The sequence below is a fragment of the Meleagris gallopavo genome, chromosome 8 (assembly GCF_000146605.3).
Source record: "Meleagris gallopavo isolate NT-WF06-2002-E0010 breed Aviagen turkey brand Nicholas breeding stock chromosome 8, Turkey_5.1, whole genome shotgun sequence".
Classification (NCBI taxonomy): domain Eukaryota; kingdom Metazoa; phylum Chordata; class Aves; order Galliformes; family Phasianidae; genus Meleagris; species Meleagris gallopavo.
In genome coordinates, this window is record NC_015018.2 from 4,739,874 (window position 1) to 4,745,122 (window position 5,249).

The window sequence follows — 5,249 nt, forward strand, 5'->3', positions numbered from 1 at the left end:
GGTCATGCCCCAAGACAATGCCCTGCCCCTCTCCTGCCCCACGTTGCCCTACTCAGGGCTGGCTGGCTGGGATCTGGATTCAGATGGCCATGCTGCGAGCAACATGCAGGTGACCCAGCAGCATTGCTGCAATGCTGAAGCATAGGCAGCTCTTTACACCACAACCCTAGGGCTGCTGTCCATACTCAAAGCTGCAGCTATGCAGGTACAAGCAGGGGTTTCACCCAGTTTTCACAGCAGGAGGTGGGAGTGAGTAGAGCAAGTCCTCAGGACTGTTGGCATTGTCCTAGTCAGGTGTTAGGTCAAAACGGCAGAATCACAGAATGGTTTGGAATGTCCGGAGGTCACCTGCTCCAGCACCACTCCTCAAGCACAAACACCTTGTTACAACTGATTGGATAAGAGTGGTTGAGGTTTTGAAATTCCCTGGGGCTAAGTTAAGGTGAAACTATGGGTCATGTTCCAAGCCTATCAGCACCAGTGCAGGCTTGTTCTGTAATGGAGAGGGGGACTGCCATTCGAGAGGCTGTTCCAAAAACTGTGGAGCAGACTGGGCGAGAAGAGAGCCACCCTGAACCTTCTTCATTCAGAAGGAGCACCCAGGCCTTGCAAGAGCAGGTGACACAGATGCCTCCAAGCCTCCGGGGAGTGCGAGGGACCAGGAGCATGGCAACCGGCTCGGGGAAACAGGGAGTAGAGCGGCAGTCAGGCCACAGCGTAGCACTCTGCCTGGTAGTGCACGTAGACAGGACACAGAGGGAAGGCACAAGCCAGACAGCCTTCTTCTCATCTAGGAACAAGAAGCGACAGTGCTCTACTGAAACAAACACAACGGTTGGGCTCAGGCAGAAACCCAGACGGAGGGGCTTGGAACTTTCCAGGCTGACACGGGCACGTAAATGGACTTCCTGTGGAGTGACAGAGCTGCTCAAGCCTTTGGTTGTGGGGAACTCCTGAATCTGGAAGCCGACCAAGGACCTGAGGGAAGAGGATATGCAGTTGCACCCAGATGAAGAAACTGTTTGAGCAGGTGGGCAGGCTGCAAGAGGAAATCACCAGGTGGAGAATTATCCAGCAGCCAGAGAGAGAGATCGATGCGTGGTATCACGCGGTGACGCAGGCAGCCTTAGTGCCCTGTCCGCAGTACCTGCAAGGGGAAGAAGCTAAGCAAGCTCCCAACCCTGAGGAAACAGAACACAGAATCATGCAGGATGAGGGAGACAGGACCCTTGTCTCTGCTTGGAGCAGATGGAGGAGTCTCCTCCTTGTTCCTCACTGCCCCTAAGCAACAGATACGGACTTTTTTGTGTATGTTGGAGTTTGTAGTATATATTCACTATAGAATGTGGAGTAGTGAATGAATTCTTTCTTGTCCTTTTCTTGACTGTGCAGCTTCTGCTTTACCTAGTAAACAGTCTCCTTCTCAACTCATGAGTTCTTGCACCTTCACCTTTCTAATTCCCTCCCCGGTTCAACTTAGGAAGTGCTATCCAGCACCTGAGTGGTACACAGCTGCATGCCAAGGTTAAAGCACAACAGAGACGATGGCACTCGTAAGTACAGAACTGCAGAAGGAAAATTCTTCTTGGCAATGCACGGTTTCTTTCTGTCTCGGGCTTCACCCTGCCTCTGAGAGCCCCGATGATCAGCACCACAGAACTTATATAGCATACACAGGTTGACTACAGCCCAACCACTGTCATACATTTATCCATCATTAGCCTAAAGCCCCTTAAAGATAGTCAGATTTCTTAATGCACAGCAAGATTCTGTCAGTGTAGCTGTGTGTTCCACCGAACGCGGTTTGGACTGTTACTGATCTTTTCCTGCAGTAAGTCTCAGTTCTGGTTTCTGTGGGTTAGTTATCAGTCAAGGTCGTTACGAGCAGTAATGCAAGGGCTTCATTCCCTTCCTTCCCTACATGTCACACAGTACACTGTGCACTGAAACAAGAGCGAAGTTCACCAAGTAGAGCTAGAGCTTTATGCAAACATGATGAACGGGCTTAAAATTCCACCTGTCTTCACAGTGGAGAACTCGGAGCAGAGGAGCAGGGAGGAGCCTCATGGCGCACATTGCGGCCCAGTCCCTGTGCCATCCTGGAGTGAGGTTCTTCTCTAGAGGCATGAATAAACTCACCAGTTCTGCACAGCGAGGCCTTTGTCCCATCTTCCTTAGCTGGGATACAGCTGGTCCCTTCCACCACCTCCTCCTGAGCAGTGTTGGTGTGTCTGTGGGTGAATCAGGCAGTGTCGCTGCTCAGGGCTCAGATTTTTGTCCAGTAGGCCTTCGTGAACCTGAGCAGGCTAAACGGCTCCAGTTCAGGAGCCGCCATCATTCAGACACATCTGTCAATGCTATCTGTGTGCTTTTCCTTAAACATCTTTGATTTTATGGGGACTGACTACGCCTGCAGAGAAATCTAGCATTTCCATTGTACACAGCCATGCTGTTCTCATGACATCCAAGGGACTCCAAGTTCTCCCTGTTTGACTGTCTGCCAGAACCTTTCTGTGTGTGTCTTACAACATTCCAGGGCCATTCTGTGCATGCCCAGGCTTCATAGCGGAGGGAGGTCAGCTCAGCCCTTGCTGGCAGCAGCTGGTCAACGGCCTCTCCTTGGGAATCTGAACCCCAGAGGAGGGAGTAGTATCTCCCGATTGCAGGGGATGTCAGACACACTCAGAAATGCTGCTTCCTCTTCAAAGGCTGCCAGCACAACACAGAAAGCATGTCTGTGCTGACCTCTGCCACTCTCCTGGGCAAGAATGCTCTTTCAGCTGGTGCCCTCCATTCAAAGCCAGTGGAGACGGTACAGCATCAGCTGGGCTGAGTCAGAAGGGAACATTGATGTCCTTGCAGCAGCAGTTAATACAGACCACAAAGTTCAAGTTTGTTTCCCAACTACCCAACCACATCAACGCCTTTGTATACGCAGAAGTACTAAATTACCAGGACGTAGCAGAATGCAACTCAGTGCTGGGCGGCGTGCAACAGTGACATCTCCTACCTCTTTCTTTCATAGTTCATTTGGACAGAGGCAAGGAATGCTTTTGAAGGAAAGGAAATCACTGCTCCTTGCGCGAGTGCTGCGGTCATCAGCACACTGCTGAGCTTCAACGTTATGTCCTGACCTCTCACCTTGCCTTCTATAAAACTGTGGGGCACCTATTCCGAAAATCACCACAGGCATCTTCATTCTGCCCATCAAAAGAAGGGCAGAACCATGGTGTCCCTCTGCACGAGGCCAGACAACGGTTCCTTGTGGCCTCGCTGGAATTTCTGACCTGAAAACGTGATACACAGGTGCTTCTGCACTGCTCGCTCCACAGAGGCATCTCTTCTCCCACCCCCACCCCCACCATCAAGGTGCCCTCTCCTATTTCACTGGAGAAGGCGTCAGATCTTTGACATCACTTGCCCTCTCTTTGAGTCCCCTTCCCCACTGCCCTGCTGCCAACAAGAGAGTTGTCCCACTGGCATCCTGGGCCTTGCATCAGATGCGACCTGTATCAAGAGTGTAGCAAATGTGCACTGTGAGGGTGAGATGTGAAAGTTGCTCTGGTGAGTCAAGCATCAGTGCAGTTTGGGGGACTTCCGTCATGACCTAAGGATTTACCTGGCCTGTGGGAACATAACGGTTGCAACAGTGGGTTTGTAGTGTTCTGTAATACGCGGCAACGTGGAAGCTCTGTTTACCAGAGTCCAATTTATTACAGATAGCTGCAAACCACCAAAAGCAAGTGACTATATGTATTGAGAGAGACAAAATGCTACTGCAGATATCGCTATCAGCAAATAAAAATTGGTATAAAGATGCTGAAGGGCATCAGCCCCAGTACAGACCCGTGAACAACATCACGTGTCACTGATATCAATTTGTAAGTTAATCCTTTGTCCTGTACTCTTTGGATACCATCTTACAACCTGTAGTGGCTCACCTAGTGGGACCGATCTTGCTCCCCCTGTTCCCACCTTCTGACGCATCCAATCTGGGGTGGTGTGAAATGCAGTTTCCAGTGAAGACTGTGGCAAAAAAAACTGTTGAGTAACTCAGCTTTCTCCTTCTCCACTGTTACCAGCCTGCCTGTATTGCTCACTAGCAAGTGTACGCCTTCTTGAACTTTTCTTTTCTGCTTGATGCAACTTAAAAATCTTTCTTGCTCTTCCTTGCACCTCTTGACAACTCCAGTTCCAGTTGGGCCTTGGCCTTCCTGACCCAGCCCCTACTGTCTAGGGTATCCCTAGATATAAGTCCATGACAGGGGGGCACAGGCCCCGGGAAAAAGAAAAAAAAAGGAAGGGGTACAAACAGTTTGCCACATGACCCAGCCGGCTCCTGGCCACGTGCTCTGGGTTAGGGAGAAGGGCAGAGAGCTAGAAGATAGTTTTAACAAAGAGAAAACACAATGGCAAACCAAATGGGCATTTGGTAACTGCCAGGTATGTTCCTATTAAAACACTGAACCCTATGTTTTCCATACTGATCCTTCATTACAAAACTGTTTTTCACTGGGGAGCCAAATCTTTACTCTAGCTATGGGGCATAGCCTGCTGCCACCATTGATGCCAATTAATTTATCTCTATTGCCTTAATCCTAGTGCAATCAACACGGTTTAAGTACAGATACTTGTGCCCCTGCATCTAGTAGTAATTCAGTTACATGGGCCTACAAGGGCCATAAGATAAGGACCAGCATTGCTTATCTATTAATAAACATTGACTACATTGGTTGTGGTTAGTGGTAGACCTGTTGATATTAAGGCCTGTTTTCAACCTAAAGGTCTCCAAGAGTACTAAGGGAACAAACATGTTGATCCCATTGGATTATTTACTTGTTTTAACAGAGTGAGAAAAAAATAAAAGAAAGAAAAGCTACAGTCTATACTGTCAGTACTAGAACTGGAGAAACACCACAGCAGGAATCTGCAGTTTTCAGCCCTCCTAGAGATCCCTGAGCAAAGTTTGAATGACCAATGTCTCAGACTCCAGGCAGTGGTGTCTTCTGATAACGGTAGTGGGTGCGATGATAAGGCCAGAAGAAGTAGACTGGGAAATTGGAGAAGTGCTAGAGTTGAAACAAGTGTGGCTAGATATGACCTTGACAATTCTGATGAACTGTTTGCTTAGGACGAAATGAGTGAGAGTGATCACTCATCTCCCTTGAACGTTCCTTGTTTCACTCTGCAATCCTCAGAGAGTTTCCATTAGCTGCGCTAATCATCTCAGCGCAGCTGTGTGCCAGTTT

The 5,249-nt window shown here is 49.1% G+C and overlaps 1 long non-coding RNA gene across 2 annotated transcripts in view; it reads left to right on the forward strand.

Annotated features, from left to right (window-relative positions):
• The window catches only part of LOC109368732, a 5,177-nt gene extending 2,376 nt beyond the window's left edge, over positions 1-2,801 (forward strand). The window contains exons 3-4 of one of the 2 annotated variants that reach the window (XR_002116977.2): positions 1,481-1,553; positions 2,030-2,801. This is a non-coding gene — a long non-coding RNA (uncharacterized LOC109368732). Of the gene's footprint in view, positions 1-794; positions 869-1,480; positions 1,554-2,029 lie in introns of those variants that run through there. The other variant, XR_002116979.1, reaches the window with a different exon arrangement.
• The last annotated feature ends 2,448 nt before the right edge of the window (positions 2,802-5,249 follow it).